Source organism: Alexandromys fortis, unplaced genomic scaffold (genome assembly GCF_014885135.2).
Source record: "Alexandromys fortis isolate MF-2015 unplaced genomic scaffold, M_Fortis_MF-2015_v1.1 scaffold_41, whole genome shotgun sequence".
Taxonomy (NCBI): Eukaryota; Metazoa; Chordata; class Mammalia; order Rodentia; family Cricetidae; genus Alexandromys; species Alexandromys fortis.
Window position 1 is genome coordinate 1,773,475 of NW_026067923.1, and position 18,016 is coordinate 1,791,490.

An 18,016-nucleotide genomic window follows, 5' to 3' on the forward strand; every position below is an offset into this window, starting at 1 on the left:
GGGCCCCCAGAAGCAGTAGCAAGTGCCTTTAACTGCTGAGTCACCTCTCTAGCTCTGAAAATTCTTATTTTTAAACAAAATGTTGTTCTTTTCATGTTGTGTAGGCCAAACAAGTCATGAGGAAGGGCCAGACTTTGCTCACCTGTGGCTTACCCTTAACTTCTGACTCTTCCAGCAGTGATGTGTGGGCATTCCACTCAATGACCTGTGTGTGACAGATGACCTCACTACAGCTGCTTAACAAGTCAGGGAGGGTGGCAACTCATACTCACCCTATGTACTATCAACCCTTCAGAACAGAAATACATATCTATCTATCTATCTATCTATCTATCTATCTATCTATCGATCTATCGATCTATCGATCTATCGATCTATCGATCTATCGATCTATCGATCTATCATCTATCATCTATCTATCTATCTATCTATCTATCATCTATCTATCATCTATCAATCTATCTATCTATCTATCTATCTATCTATCTATCTATCTATCTATCTATCTATCTATTCATCTACCTATATCTATATCTATATTAGATCATGGCTTTATTTTTTAGGAGCTAAATAATATAGATCAGAGGGGGAATACTAGGTTAGCAGGAATGCCAGAAACCCTTAGGTGGTACTGAGGGTCAAACCCAGGGCCTTGTACATGCTCAGCAGGTGTTCTACGTTTGTGCTGCGCCTTTTCAATTCTTTCCATTCCAGTCTTCTGAAGTTTCTCTCCCTCTTTATCTCTCCAGCCCAACCCAGCTGCAAACCCTCAGTCCTTCTGTGCAGTGGTTTGAATGTGTTTCCTGAACTCCCTGTTAAAGAAGTCTGAAGAGGCTGGGCTATGGGCAGGCTCCTTGGCCGAGAGCCTAGTGTTGTAACAGGGGCCAGCAGCTGCCTTTCCTCCCCACTTCTCTTCCACCACGTAAGAGCAGTGTGAGGCTGGTGAGATGCCCCAGCAGATAAGGGAACTTGTAACCAATCCAGATCCACTGAGTTTGTCCTCCTGATCTCACACAGTGGAACAAGAGAACTGACTCAAAGATGCCCTCTGACCTCTGCAAGCATGGCATGGCTTATACTCCCCACTAATAAAGACATTAATCTAAAAATTAAATCAGAGTCGTATGTAGCCCAGGCTGGCCTTTAACTTACTATGTAGCTAAGGATGAGCCTTAGATTTCTGATCCTTCTGCCCTACTTCCTGAGTAGTGGGATTACCAGGCAGATGCCACCAAGCCTGCTTTATGCGGTGCTAAAAGTTGATCCCAGGATTTTGTGTTTTCTAGACAAACATTTTAGCAACTGAGATATACCCCAACCCAAGGCACCATGTTAGGAATGGAAAGAGGTTCCCATCTGACACCACCTACTGAAGCCTTGACCCTAGAACCTCTGATTCATTCTCTCTCTCTCTCTCTCTCTCTCTCTCTCTCTCTCTCTCTCTCTCTCTCTTTCTCTCTCTCTCTCTCAACAGAGTTTTATGTAGTCCAGACTGTCCTTCAACCCACCATATAGCCAAGGACGATGTTGAATGTTCTGCCTCTATCTTAGTACTTGAATTACACGCATGTGCAACCATGCTATCTATGTATGTGTGGTGCTAGGGATTAAACTCGTCTTCAGGAATGCTCTACAAGCATTTTATGTGTATGGTTGTTTTCCTGGAAGTATGTCTGTACATCATGCTTGTGCCTGGTGTCCACAGAGGCCAGGATGGGCTGTTATATCCCCTAGGGCTGTAGTTAACAGGTGGGTGTAATCAAACCTGGATCCTTTGGAAGAACAGCCAGCGTTCTTAACTGGTGAGCTATTTCTCTAGCCCAAAACTCTGTGTTTTTGGTTTTGTAGGATCTCAACAAGTAGCTCAGGCTAACTCAGAACTTAGAACTCAGAACTTCTCTTCTCCTGCCTCATCTTCCTGCATGCTAAGACTACAGGCGTGTGCTACCACACCTTGCAATTTCTCTTTATGAATCATCCTCGTGTGTTTGGTCACAGCAGCCCAAATGGACTAATACATAGACATGTTCACATGATCAAAGAGTGGACAATGTGATTGCTATCTAGGTTTTCCTAAGTTGGACCAGACAGGGTTGCCACCTGTGGCTGTGGAGATACTGTCCGGAGGGGAGAATTCTGCATACAATAGAGCCTGGAATAGAGAGATTGTATATACCTGCATCACCATACACCAGGTAGGCAGATGAGAATCTTGTCTGGAATTTCTTAATCTGCATGGCTCATAGTTTTCACCAAGTTTGCTTTAAGGATGAAGTACTAGGGCCCAGGGAGGATCAGTTTTATTTAGTAGCAAATATATAGCCATCCTTATATGCTTCCTATCCCACAGCCAACTTACCTAACCAAGGGCCCCCTCCTAACTTTGGAAGAGGCCTCACTAGCCCATCTTCTGAGATTTAGATTGACTGGGAATTGTTATGACTAAGAGACTCAACCTTGTTGGAGGAAGATGAGGATGTAGCTCAGTGACACAGTGTTCACTTGAAGTGCACCAGCCTAGGGCTCCATCACCATGACTGCAAAAAACAAAAACCACTGTTCCCCATATACGTGTGTTGCATCTTTTAGAAGGCAAAGTCAGAAGTTCATGCTGAGTGAGGGTAATCACAGTTTAACCTGTTGAGTGTTTAAGAAACAGTCACAGTAGCTTCCTCCCTAAGGCTGCGAGTACTCCAGCACGTCTTCCAGAACCGCCTTTCCTCTTCCATGTAGGACTCTGGAACTCCAGCATTGTCCGGAAACAACATTTCCCCAAACAAGTGCACAATCAACAAGTATGGATTCACGCCAGTTTCAGAATTCCTAGATCGGAATGCTGAGACTCACTGGAATTAGGGTGGAACATGTCATTGCCGGAAGAAAGTCCATGTGTGGGAGAGAACCTGGATTTAAAAATTCAAAACACCTGGAACTGAGGAACTAATAAAGTGCTGGCCAATAGGAAGACCTCAATTCCAGCCTCAGAACTCACATAATAAACAAAACCAAACCAAAAAGGTAGTGTAGTAGCAAGCACATATAATCCCGGCTCTGGGGAGGCAGAGATGGGTAGATCTCTGGGGCTCATTGGCCAGCCTAGCCTACTTGGTAGGTTCCAGACCTGTAAGAGGCCCTTTTTTGAAAATAAACCAGACAAAATTAGGAAAATGTCACTCAAGAAACAACACTTCACGTTAACCTTTGGACTTGATACACACACACACACACGCATGCATACATGTGCACACATGGTACCTCATGTACTGGCTTCAACTCTCACTCTGTTATCTATTGAGTGCAATGTCCGGTACACTTCTTCTAATGCTTTCTTATGATTTCTAATAGGATTAAGCAAAATTTGTATGAAAAGTATCTCAAGTGTCAATTAAATTTTTATTTGTGCATGTAATGTATACTGAGCATGTCAACACGCTCAAGTATAGGACAGCCTACGGCAGCCTAGTTGACTGGGACCCTAACAGTGATCCATCAGATGTGCGCATCTGGAGACACCATGGTCTCCCACCCAGCGTCATTTAGCTTTTATTAGAATTCCCATAGCGGCGTATCTCTACTAGTTTGCATGGCTAGCTACGTGCAATTACTTTTTCCTAAGGAGTGAAGAACCTCTCAAATCTCTCATCATTCCCAAGCACCGAGGGCGGAAGGTGTGGACTAAGCCAGAGGACTCATTTATACAGACAAGGAGATTATTTTTTCTCTCCCACTCTGAGTATTTCCTCCTGGGAGTCAGAGAGCTGCTAGAAAGCGCTTCCCCACTTTCCTTCCTCCCAGGGAGTAGCTGGGTGATTAATGAGATAATGAGTGTGAGGAGAACTCCCTGGGGGAAAGCTTCTCATAAACACGGAGTGAAGAGGCTGGCTGACTCAGTCCCAACAGCGGAGAGGTGTGGACAAGTCTCTTGGTAGGAATCCTAGCTACTCAATCCACATACCTTGCACACACCTTACAAGCTGGGTACTGGAGCCTTCCCTAAATGTCAAACTGGTTCTACTTATGGCGAAATTCATCATCTAGTTTGTAATTAACACCAAGTGTTGATGAAATGGAACGATTCATCCCTGGATGTTTTAGCAGGTGGGTGGTGCGAAGCACCCAGGACTAACTGGAATCAAGTTGCTTATGGAATGTAGCCTGAAAACACTTTACTGGGTTCTCATAACTGTTCAGAATAAAAAGAGCTCTATCTCAGAATTGTTCCCTTGAAAACAAACAACTGTTTTCGGTGTCTGAAGTTTCTCTGGAAAAATGGAAATGAACTGGCAAAAATGTCAGAGGCCCAAAGCTGATGTGGGAGTGATTTCTTATTAATAAAGAAACTGCCTAGGCCCCTTGATAGGCCCACCCTTAGGTGGGTGGAGAAAACAGAAGAGAATTCTGGGAGAAAGAAGCTTAGTGGAGGAGTCGCCATGATACTCCCACACCAGACAGAAACAGGTTAAGATCCTCACTGGTAAGCCAGCTAATGGGCTACAAAGAATATTAGAAATGGATTAGAACAATATGTAAGAGCTAGCCAATAAGAAACTGGAACTAGCCGGGCCAGGCAGTGTTTGAAAGAATACAGTTTCTGTGTAATTATTTCTGGGCATAAGCTAGCCATGCGGGCGGCCGGGTGCCGGGGACGCAGCCTCGCCGCTCCTAATTCAACACAAAGCAAAGGATCAAAAGTCACGGCTGGAAGACTCGGGTCTATCCTGCTGTTTTCTAAGAACCTAAACTGTGTCAGGGATATCCAGATGCTGAGACGTGGCCTGAAGCTTTGGATTCTGCCTCTGGCCCTGCAGGATGAAATGCAAAACAACCCAGAAAAACAAAGAAATAAATGCTTTTCTAAACCAGCTCCTTTGCCAGGTGAGAGTTATTGCATTTCTGTTAGATTAGCAAACCAGCCAAGGGGTATGGCAATTGGCTCATATTTAAGAGTCTTTATGTTGATAAATTAGGTCTCAGCATCACTGTGGTTGGTGGCGGAGCTCAGTGACACAGCCCTTACCTGGTATGCACAAGGGCACGTCTGTGTCGGGCAGTGTGGAGAAGCCCCTGTGAAACCACCCTTCTCTGTACAAATTCCAGAGCGCGGCTTTCGCTGTTCAGCTCTGTCTACTTTTTGGAATGCATTTATTTTTTTTTAAATGATCTTGTCGGTTAATGGTTTTCATAATCTCTTCATTTTTATAGCTTTAAAAATTAGTTTATTAAATAGCATCTTATCTGCGATCCCTGAGCATTTTCATAAATGTCAGACAACAGGGTGGCCATTTGGAAGGGGATTAAGCTAGACCCACGCCATATCGCTATGTACACACACAAGAATAAAGCCCTAAGGTTAGAGGTTTAAATTTATAAAGCAAGAGCATTGTAAACATGAGCGAAAACACAGGTCTCTTCTTCCCCCTGAAGAAAAGTGTAAGGAAGGCTTCTTTAGCTCTGACTTGGCACTCGAGCGCAACAAAAGCCCAGAATGAGAAAAGTAGATACAAAAAAAAAAAAAATTACAAATCTTTCCAGACTGAATAAAAACACAAGTGATCCACTAGGAAAGAATATTTGTCACAGACATATTTTCTAAAGAGATCTCTGCAGGGCTTGTGGAAACAGAGAGACAAAGGACCAAGACTTCATGGTCAAATGTGGGTGGGCGAAGACTGTGAGCAAGCACAAACTACACAGCCACCCTCAACACATGAAATTTGTTCAAATTCACTCGGACTCCTTCATCAGAGGTGGCAGGCAGGAAGCGTGCCGGTACGTCCTGTTATGCTGCGAGAATAGCACTTCCTCCCACGTTGCTGGTAGGAGTCAGCAACAGTACCACTGGGCTAGCTTATTTCGTGGTTGGGAGAAAATACCTGAGAAGGGCAAAGGGAGGGCGGGAGGAATGAATGAAGGCTGTATTTTTTTCTCACAGTTTTAAGGGATGTAGTCCGTCATGGTGGTGGGGCATTGTGGTGGCTTGAAAGAAAATGCCCCCATAGGCTGAGAGAGAGTTGCACTATTAGGAGGTGTGGCCTTTTTGTAGCAAGTGTGGCTTTGTTGGAGGAAGTGCCTTTGACTTTGAAGTCTCAGAAGCTCAGGCCAGGACTAATGTCTCATTTTTTCTTCCTGCTTTCTTCGGGTGCAGATGTAGAACTCTCAGCTCTCTCCAGCAGCCTGTCAGCCCGCATGCTGCCATGCTTCCCACGGTGACAATAATAGACCAAGACAATCCCAATTAAATACTTTCCTTTATAAGAGTTGACATGGTCACCTGTGCCACCACAAGGGACCATGATGCTGCCTAGGCCCATTTCTCGGTCCGTGGCCCTACTGCAGCCAGGGCCTCTGTAGTTATTTGTGACTCATTTTACCATCGAAGGTCATGCCAATGTCAGTGATCTCATTGTGTTGCCAAGGTCATACTGATCTGGGTGAACCCCCCCCCCCCCCCGCTGCCAAAGGGCTGTGTCTGGGTTCTGCTGCAGCTGGGGTTTGTGTTGATGTCCTGATACCACAAGGAGCCATAAGAACCATTCATTTTGAAATCTGAGGGCCCTACTGAGCTGACCCCACCCTTTATTGCCCCTAGGATAACTGGCCCTGCCCTTTGATGAACATTGTGGCGGGATATCTGGCTCTACCTCTCATGCAAGAGCTGGCCCTAGCACTAGGAAGAAAAGGCTCTCCCCACCCCACCATGGGTGTGGATGAGCTGGCCCTGATGGCATAGGCGTAGGATAGCTGATTTTGCCCCTCGCCTGACGGAGCAGCTCAGCTACCGCCCAGGCCCACATCCTGGGACTTGGGTTGGCTCACCCTAACATGGACTCCATGTGTGACCTGCTGGAGTGTGTGACTCCATCTGTGACTGGTCCAGCAGAGTGGTAGCCGGATGATCTCCATGACTCAGGGCAGTAGCAGGATACCCAAGGGGAGTTTCTATGAGGGTTCAGTGATAATGGTGTGCCAGAAGCCAGAGGCCTTGAACCAGACCAGTGACTCATGGCAACGAACATTTGCGACAGGGTACACGTCGTGACACACTGCAGCAGCTTTTAATGCCACTAGGAGGAAGAGGAGGTGCTGGAGAGAAAGGAAAGACAGAGGAGAGAGGTGGTTTTTGTTCTTTTTAATTTTTTTATTTTTAGGTGTTTTCTTTTGGGAGGATACTGCAGGGGTAAAGGGTGGGAATGGAGGGACTGGGAGGTGAGTAGGATTGCTTTGAATGATGTAAATTCCCAAAGAATAAAGAATTACGATATATATATATATATATATATATATATATATATATAATAAAGCTACATATATAATATACATACATAAAGAGTTGCTATGGTCATGATGTCTCTTTACAGCAATAGAAACCCTGAGACGGGATCCAGCTGATGGAGCATGAAAGAGTTGTTCATGTCCTGTCAGGAAGCAGAGAGAGATACATATTGTTGCTCAGTTTGTTTTTCTTTATATTTGTGTCAGTGCCCCAACACAAAGGATACCTTTGGCATCTCAATGTGGTGTTGTCCACATTCAGAATCATATTCCATCTGTAGTCAGTCAACTCTCCTGAAAACACTCCATAGACACACCCAGAGGTGTGTCTTCACATGACTCCCAATCCAGTCAAGCTGACAGTGGGGGAGGATTGACTGTCACAACCAGGGAAAAGCAGTTGGCCAGACTCACCACAGTGCATGCCAATTTACGAATCTACTCTGAAGATTTCCTCAAAACACAAAATAGTTATGGTGCAGTTTAGCTAGATAATAAAAACCTAGAGACAGACACTGGGGCCCAAGCTTAAGAATGCAAAGCTAAGGCACTAGAGGCCAGGGGATAGTGGCATACACCTTTAGTCCCAGGACTCGGGAGACAGAAGCAGACGGACCTCTGTGAGTTCAAGGCTACCCTGGACTACACAAGATCAATCCAGAAACAGATCCAGGTGGTGGTGGTTCTCACCTTTAATTCCAGGGTTTGGGAGTCACACACCTTTAATCCCAACACTAGGGAGGTGAGACAGGAGCGATATGGCTGGGCAGAGAGAGGAATATAACGGAAGAGAGACAGGGACTCAGTGGAGTGTGGAGTCTGAGTATTCATGGAGACAGGATCTCACCCTTTTGGTCGGAAGATTTGGAAGAGGGAAGATGTCCCTCTAGTGGTTGGTTGCTTTGTTGTTCTGATCTTCAGGTTGAGTCCCAGTATCTGTCTCTGAGTTTTATTATGGAGCTACAGTGAAGTTATATGTTTCAGTGTTATTTGTAGCTGTAAGGCTTTCAGAGCAAACTAAATTCCCATGTGTAGGACAATGGTTTTAATAGCTTATAAGGAGTGCCAAATTCCTTTGAAGAAGAATGAACAAGGTCTCATCCTTTGGTGGATATGAGTGATGTCTATGACTTACTAAGTGGCAAACAAACTAACAAAAAGCCACCAAACATGTATCTAGCATGTTACCCTTCATGGGAGAAAGATGGATCCAAAAATATAAGAAATACTCATTTATGCAAGAGAAATAAAATCAAAGATAAGCAAGAAAGAAGATGTGAATTATTCATAGAGGCACATAGTTGGAAAGGGAAGGGAAGGGATGAATGGGGCCAGGTTAGAGGGTCAGTGAGAGAAATACTTCTCTGAGTTGTTTTTAAGTACAAGTGTAAGCCACTCGAGACACAAGTGGCCAGGCCCCTCTCATGAGGACCTTCAACTGTCAGGTTCCATCTACAGAATACTCTAACTGCCCTAATGGCTGGACCCTGCCCCTGCACTACAGAGTAAGAAGTCCAAGTTCTGGACTTGAAATCCCACCAATCCCCACCCTGGCAAGCTCTGAATCCCCACCACCACCAAGAAAAGCTATATAAACCCTGTCTTCCGCTTCATTCTCTGCTGCTGCTTGTCTGATGTATTTTACTGCCCCTAAAACCTCTTGTGTAAGGTAGGTTGTGTGGTGTGACTCTGTGGTATTCCTTGGCTCCTAACTGCCAGGATACCTTTCCATCCATCAAGCTGTAATGCTTAACATTTGGTGCCAAACAGACAACTCTGTCCATCCGTCTCCCCTCTCCTATTCTGTAAGCGTCCTCTCTCTGGCTCCTGGGGCCCCATTCTGTGGGCAACACTAGTTACTAAGACATTGACTCCTTTCCCTCCACTAGAACCTTCCCTGTTTCTTTTTACCTCCTCTGCCTAGGAGCTGCCTGAAGCTTCCTTGCGCTTTATGGCCTATCCCTCCTGTCGCAGCTCCTCTGTGCTCTCCTGGGCTTCTCTCTCGCCTCTCAGCTTCCATTCAGAGCAGAGTTCATTTTTCAAACCATCCTCCCTTCCTCCATGGGCTCGGATGTATTGAAGCTTGCTCTGTTACTGCAGACGGCTTGGCCCCATTACATTTCCATGGCCTGAGTTGCCATGCTCAGTTTCCCATGGTGGCAGCTCCTGCCATCTCACCTTGCTCTCTCCTCCACTGCATCTGTCCGGGGTAGCTCTTACTCTGGATGCTTGTTGTCCGAGAGACCCCGCCTCTAACCAACAGTGTTGGGTACCAGCTGCTCAAGATGGTTCCAACTTGGTTAGCTGAAATGGAGCACTTTCTTTTTTTCAACATTCTGGCAAGAACTCCAAATAGAAACTTCAAAAAAAAAAATAAATAAAAGAAAGAAAGAAACTATTTGCAATTATACCAGACAGTAATATTGAAACTTAAACATAATTTTACTTTTATAGGATCCCATAGAAAGAACATCACCCCCATGACAGCTGGAAGTAATTCTAAAAGTTGACGTCCCCTCTCCCAACAAAGCTTGTCCTCAGGGTTAGGGACGTCATTTAGGGGTTGATTATAATTGGTATAGGGTTGGGGGTTGGAGAGAAATTATGTAGGTTCAGGGATCTCTTTTAAAAAAAGAGAGAGGGGAATTGGATGGGATAATAGCTCACTCACACTAATAATAATAGTGAGTAATAGAGTGAATACTTGTGAGCTATTATTTATAGGCAATTTACATTGATATGGATTCTTGTATATTGATACAAACTTAAATTATATTGAATATGTTTCTATTTTTCATGTACAGTATTTATATATCTAGGCAAAGTTATTTTGTCATTTTATATGCATGCATGCTTCTATGTCTGCTTAAAATATTTTTGTATGCAATGTACATTTCTATATCTGATCAAGATACTTATACATTGTTTACATTTTGAGGTCATTGTTCTCATTTGTTGCAAGTTGTTCATTGTATAATATTCTAATATAAAGTTTTAGTCTTTAAGTTACATAGGTATTAAGAATTATAGATCAATAGTCATCTATGTTTGTCATAGACTAATCATGTTCTTTAGATACATAGAGATTGTATTCTGCATAGATAGGTAATCTTCAACCACTTTAAAAAGCTGTAGAATATGACATTTAAATAATTTAGGGTTCTGTTGAAGTGAAACACGATTGCTCCTGACAGCACCAATATATTCCAGAAAGAATGTTGAGTACCGAAGACATTCCACTTGGAACTTTTTTTTTTTTTTTTTTTTTTTTTTTTTTTTTTTTTATCAAAACTGGTCTTTGGGCAAGGAACCACCCATGCATCAACCACTGACAAAATGCAGATGTCCGGACAGGACAACCAGGATACAAGAAAAAAGACTGTCAAATCTTGCCATGACAGGGTAAGACAGTTTTAAAAAATTTCCTGCCTCTGAAAATGGTCTGTCAGTTACTCTAGGCCTTAACTAAAGTTGGTTGTTCCAACATTGCAAATGAGAATTTGGGTGATTGCCCAGGTTGCCAGTTGTCTCTGTCATTTGTTGCATATTTTGGAAGTTACTTGATTGCACTTCCTGCTGACTCAAGTAATATTATTTCCCTTCTTGAATTTTTGATGGGGTTAAAGACTAGATAGTCACAGTTACTTTCCTCTCATGACTTGGCCAAGTTATTTATTATACAAGACTTAAACTCATTTAGGATAGAATAATTATTGAAACATTTACCACATGTTTCTTACTTGATATATTTGTTCTTATTGTATATAATTTTGTATTAGGCTTAGAAGTCTCTTATTTAAACGAAAGGGGGAGGTGCTGTAGGAATTCCTACCGCCAGTAGCCTTTAAGTTACCCGTTCACTTGGACATGGCCTCTTATACTATTTATGCTGATGTAAAGTGCACGTCTGGCCTCTTTTCCAGCTGCGGGATTTGATTACTGTTCTCTGTTCCAGCAGAGGCTTGTGGTCTGTGAGTCTACCCCTAAATATATTACCCTCTAATATTCTCAATTCTGAGCTACTGTGGAATTTCTTTTAAGCATCCTTCTTCACTTTTCTATTCTAATTAATGATCCATGGCACCCTAGATGGGAGACAGGGTTCATTGGTGAACTTTACTGTAGCACTTACCACAGCTGCCCATCAGACACTCTCAAAACACAGGGTACACGTTCCAGTCTCTCAAACCCCAAGCATAGGCACGATAGAAGTGGTCCAAAGCTCTCACATCCCTAACATCACCTCTTTAGATGACAGAGATCCGCATCACTGTCACGCCATCTTGCTACAGATCTTAACCTCCACATATAAAAGCGCTCGCCTGACCACTGTGAAGAATGCCAGCTGTGTGTCCCTCCTGGGGCAAACTCATGACCACCATTTGTGGCCTCACTCATCGGTTTATTAGACTCTTACCTGGATGCTTGTGAATTGCTCTAATCCAAATATTGCTACCATCTCTTCTCTCTCCCACCTCTCTCTTCAGTGTCACAGGCTGTTCTAACTCCGCAGGAACATGCTTTGAGGGCACACTGGACTCTGCAGACTGCAATAAAACCTTAACCCTTACTACTACTACCCAGCCCCTGTGTTCAAACATTCACACTGGGGCACTCAAGTTTATCACTACCTACCTGCTAGGTGGTCTGGTACTCACGCCCTGGTGTTCCTTTTTCTAAAACTAGGGGTGGTTCCCAATGATGAACCCTTGGCAATTCCCATCCCAAGGTTTACAGCAGCTTGGTAAGACAAATGAGTGGTTCAGGTCAGACCCTCTCTAGCAGCCCTGGGTTTAACCTTCGGAGTAAGCACAGGAGCAGCAAAATTGATGACTTCCCTAGCTATTTACCATCGGCTTTCCTCCCAGTTCATCCCGGATCTCCAAAGTGTGGTTCAGACCACCCTTCCACTCCACATAGGCTTGTTGGTAGATGTAGTGCTTCAAAATCAGGGAGGATTAGATTTACTAACAGCAGGGAAAGGTGGTCTTTGTCTTTGCTTCTATGTCAACCAGCCAGGTATAGTAAAAGACAAGATCTGACAACTCCAGATGGATCTCAAGAAATGTCAGTACCAGCTCGATGCCTCTGGCTCCTGACTCACTGACAGTCTAATATGGAAATGGATGCTGTCCTTCTTTACCTCCTTCTCCTCCTTTTCTTAAAGCTGCTAGTCACTTCCCATCTTATAAACTCCTTGTCTAGATTTCTTCAACAACACATTCAAAAGAATTCTAATCAGACTTTTAATCAGTTGCTATTATAGGATTACCAGTCCCTAGCTACAGAACCAGAGGCCTACGACTTCCAATTTTACCCTGATGGTGAAGATTAAGTCCACCCAAAGGGCTTTGATGCCCACATTAGCAGGAAGTAGCCTAATGATAACATTGCCCCCCTTTCCTGTAACCTGAGTGTTCATCAATAATAAAAATATGTGGAAATGTAAGCCACTTGAGGCAAGTGAGTGGCTGTCAGACCCTTCTCATGAGGACCTCCAACTGATAGGGTCTACCTACAGAACACTCTAACTGCCCTGATGAATGGACCCTGCCTTCTCCCCACAAAGTAAGAAGCCCAACTCTGGATTTGAAATTTCACCAATCCCCCCACCCTGGCAAATTCTGCCCCACCCAACTTCCCAAGAAAAGCTATATAAACCCTGTCTTCTGCTCAGTGTCCTGCTGTTTCTTGCCTGAGCAGAGGCAGACAACCTCTGGGTTCTTCGCTCCTAATACATCTCTTGTGTGAGGTTTTGTAGATAGAAGTTTCTATCTCGCCTGGTCCCAAAGAAACACACAGAGGATTATAGTAATTATAAACTTCTTGACCTACTAGCTTAGTATTATTATTAGCTAGCTCTTACAACTTAAATTAACCCATAATTATTGTCTATGTTTAACCATGTGGCTTGGTACCTTTTCATAGTAAAGCATTCTCATCTTGCTTCCTCTACATCTGACTTGTGACTATGTCTCTCTGCCTTTCCTCTTCCCAGAATTTTCTTAGTCTGGTCTCCCTGCCTATACATCCTTCCTGGCTATTGGCCAATCAGCATTTGATAAACTAATATGAATGACAAATCTTTACAGTGTACAAGAACATTATCCCACAGTAAGGTTTGTTGTGCGGCGTGACTTTGGTATTGCTTGGCTGCCAACTGCCTGGGTGCTTTTCCCTTTGAGCTCTAATGCTTACTGTAGCCTATTAAAACGGTGGCGGTGTTAACATCCACACCTTTCCCTCCACACAGTTACAGTCCAATAGAGAGACACACAATGGAAATGTAATCTGTAAAAAAGCAACCTGGTTCTGTTGTTTGGATCTGAAATATACCCCAGGCTCATGTTTTGCGCTGCCAGCTCCTAGCTTGGGCTGCTATTTTGATGTCAAGGGGGCCTGAGAAGGTGGGGTCTGACTATTGGGAAGTGGATCTTTGAAGGCTAAAACCTGAGTTCTGTTCCCTAGTCAATGCCATGTAAAGAGTGTCTGCTCATGCTCCCCTAGTCAATGCCAGGTGAGCAGTGTCTGCTCATGCTCCCCTAGTCAATGCCAGGAGAGGTGCATCTGCTCTTGCTCCCCCACGTCTTCTCTGCCATGATGGACTGAAAATGCTTAGAAACTGAGCCAAAATAAACCCTTTCACCCTTAAAATGTCTCTGCTATTATTCTGGTCATAGTGATACAAACTAGTGTAAGGACTGGGTATTGTAATCATAGTGAGAGAAGAGAACAAAAAGACCCACTCATACAGTTTGGAAAATATCATTCTGTGCAATAATGTGAGATACACGATGAAAAGGGCTGAATACACACACTGTTAGCCAGACAGTGAGTGTGATTCTTATGGCGCAGCCTGGTAGTCATGCTGCTACTTTCCGCGGATACCAGCATTGAATCTATCATTGTTGATGAGAGAAGAGGCTCCAGCTGTTAGAAAAAGAGATTACAGATAAAAAGGGGAGAAGAGAATGGACCTCCTTGTGTTGTCTTGTAATCAGAAGAATCGATATGTGCTTACACACACACATACACACACACATACACACAGACTTCCTAGCTTTGTTTACTGAGAGGGCCTACAAGAAACAACATCCTAGCATCCACGCCCACACTTTGTGATATTTGTTTCTGAACACTATTTTCCAATAAAAGAATCCAGCGTTCCCTGGAAAAGTGGTTGAACTGAGAGCTGAGGGAGATAAAATAAAATATGAGACTAGAACAGCTTGTGGTGTCAGAAAATAAGGAAAAGCTAGGAGAGCCTGTTACTAGGACAGGGGACTCCTGAAACCTGAAATGGAAAGATTCAAATAACAAAATATACAAGCTATTATTGGATTCTAACAAATTAAATAAATACCCCAGAATTTACATAGATCTAAACGAATAATCAAATAAACAAATAAATGGGGGAAAGATCAGGCCTTCCATATAGAAAACAACCATTAAACAAAGGCAGAAGTGTGGCACAAATAAAACCCAGAGACAGATTTTGGGGTTCAAGTTGAAGATCAGAAGCAAAACAGCCAAGCCATGGGAGAAGTCTTACCTCTACCAACACAGGGTGACTACAGACTGGGCCCTGAGCCTCTGTCTCCTTCTGTTTTATATTTCCCTTTAGTGCTGGGATTAAAGGTGTGAGCCACCACCACCTGGATCTGTTTCTGTGTTGATCTTGTGTAGCTCAGGGTGGCCTTGAACTCACTCTGCCTTGCAAATCCTGGAATTAAAGGTGTGTGACACCACTGCCTGGCCTCTAGTGGTTTAGTTTTGCTCCCTAATTTTCAGGAAAATTTTGTTTATTAAAACTTAAATAAAATATCCCTATACAGAAGGTACCCTAAAAATTCAGTCCTAACTAGGTGAGCACAGCCATAAGAACCCCTAGTGTCAGGAAGACTGAAGTCACAGGGCAAGTGGCTGTTGGTAAATCTCAATTTACAGCCCTTAATGATGTAGGAGAACCCTTGCAGGCACCACCAGCCAGTGATGGAGGCTAGCACCACCATTGCTGTGAACTCAGTTCATCTGCCCTTTGATGTGCTCTGAGGAAAGCAAACGGAGTTTATTCAGTAGTCTTGTCCCAAAGCCTCATGTCATAAGCCAGCAAAATCGAAATAAGTCCATGATGAAAAACATTCCTGGTGTGAAGACAAGGGAAAGGTGAGGAAGTGCTCCGGTGTGTGGAGAAGAGTAAGAAGCCGACTTGTGATGCCCGGTAGGACCCCGGAAAAGAGAAGGGTGTTGGGTGGGAAAGAAGGCTTCCTTAATGGCCTTGTTACTATGATAATGCCTTGGTTTTGCTAATTACCCAAGTTATTAACATCTAGCACTATGGAAAGCTGAGCAAATGGTATACATGAACACACACTTGGAACTATTTTTAAAACATCTTTGTAACTCTAAAATTATTTGAAAATAGAAAGGCCAGGTGTCCTATATTTTAAGCTGTCCTAGAAATCACTGTATAGCTGAGGATGACCTTGAACTTCTGAGTCTCCTATCTCCACCTGTGCTCACAAGCAGGTACCGCCATATCCAGTCCTATTCAGTGCTGGGGACACAGCTCAGGGCTTCACGTATGGTAGAGTCTACCAACTCCACCACAGCCCAGGCTAGGAGCAATTTAGTTAAAAACTGCATGGTGATACTTTATACACTCAAAAATATTGTACAAAGTGTCAGCCATGTGTCTGGCAGCTTCTCATGAATATGTATAGTTTTTAGTTAATAATACTTTTATATTAATTAATTGATTAATTTATTATTATGATAGGAATCAAATCTAAGGCCTTATGCATGCTAGGATAGCAATCTACCACTGAGCTTCTACTCCAGCTTTCAGATAGTCTCTCTCTGTCTTGAACAATTTATTGTGTGTGTGTGTGTGTGTGTGTGTGTGTGTGTGTTAGCATCCAGGCACACTTTGCCTCATCCCCCCGGGACCTGGCAGAGTGTCATCCCTGTGTGCATGGCAGACAGTACTCTGTCCCTTTAAAAGGTGATCTCCACCTACTTCTTCCTCTCTCTACATCTCTGTCTCTCTCTCCTTTCCTTCTCTCTCTCTTTATCTCCCCAACAGGTCACTCTGTGCCCCCTTTCTCTCTCCTCTCTTCCTTCCCTTCCCCCAACAAAACTCCCCCATGTAAGCTCCGTCTGCATGGCATGTTTGTCCCTCACAAATCTGTGGTTGGACCCACCTGCCAAGGTCCATCTTGTGCCTTATCATAACAGTGTGTGCCCACAGTGGTCAGAAAAGGGTGTTGGGGTCTTCTGGGGCTGCAGTTACAGTTGGTTTTGAGCTGTCTGACAAGGAACCAAACTCCTGTCCTCTGAAAGAGCAGCAAGCTCTCTGAACTGCTGAGACCTGACACTGACTTTTGATGCAATCAAGAGACTCAGTAAATAAGCAATGTGTGGGACTTCTCCCAGTAAACCTGTAACAAATGTAAGAATCTAAAATGATGATGAAAGTACAGCATAGTAAATATACTACCCACAAGCACTGCCATCTTTATCACCTAATGGAATTCTAGGTCACACGTCCATGTGACAGGTAGAGATGTTCATGGTGGCATCTTACAGATATGGGGTGAGGGGAACATCCTGTGACCTCGTGATGACTAGGACACTAGTAGAGGCATTTTTCAGCTCCTTGTAGTCTTCTGCGTGCCCAGCACGAACTGACACACCCCATGTCTGTGGAGCAGTGTGGAGAATATGGGATTCGTGTGAAACAGCTTCTTCATTCTGCCTAACTGAAATCCTGTTCCTGTTAAGGAATGAATCCCCTTTGGGTCTGCGTTGGCTTGAATAAGAATGGTCCCCAGAGACTCATAGATTTGACTGCTTGGTAACCAGGGAGTGGGTCTACTTGAAAGGACTAGGAGATGTGGCCTTGTTGGAGTAGCTGTACCACTGGGAGTGGGTTCTGAGGCTTTGAGGGTCCAAGCCAAGCCAGTGGCTCACTCTTCCTGCTGCCTGTGGATCCAATGTAGAAATCTCAACTACTTCTTCAGCATTATCTCGGCATGCCACCATGCTCCCAACCATGATGACAATGGACTACACCTTCGAATCTGTAAGCATGCCCCAATAAACGCTTTTCTTTACTAGAGTTGCCATGGTTGTGGTGTCTCTTCATAGCAATAGAACACTGATCAAGACAGAGCCCTTTCCCTAGCTCCTACTAAACACATCTTAGCTTCTTTTCCTGTTGCTGTGATAAAACGCTAATGAATCTCTACTGTGGGTCATAGTTCAAGGACACGGTTCATCATGGTGGAAGTCAAGGTGGCAGGGACTTGAGGCAACTGCTCACATGACATCCACAAGGAGGTAGGTGAACACAAGTGACTATTTAGTTTCAGACCTTACTTTCATTTCTTTGGGATAAAAGCACAGAAGATGATTTGATGTATCCTGTGCTACACATTGACTTTTTATTTAAAAATGTGTTACATATTCAAGGGATATACTATGGGTAGGCACTCAACTATAAACATGATGGTTTAACTTTATGTGTTGAATAGGCCATAAAATACCAGATATTTGGCTAAATATTTTGGAGGGTGATTTTGTCTGAGAAGAGATTAGTATTTAGACTTGGAGCGTGAGCAAAACACATTGCTTTCCCCGATGCAAGTGGACATCATCCAACCTAAATAGAGCAAAAAGATGTGAGGATGTAATTGCTTCTGCCTGACTGGCTGAGTCACTAGTCTCCTGTCCTTGGACCACG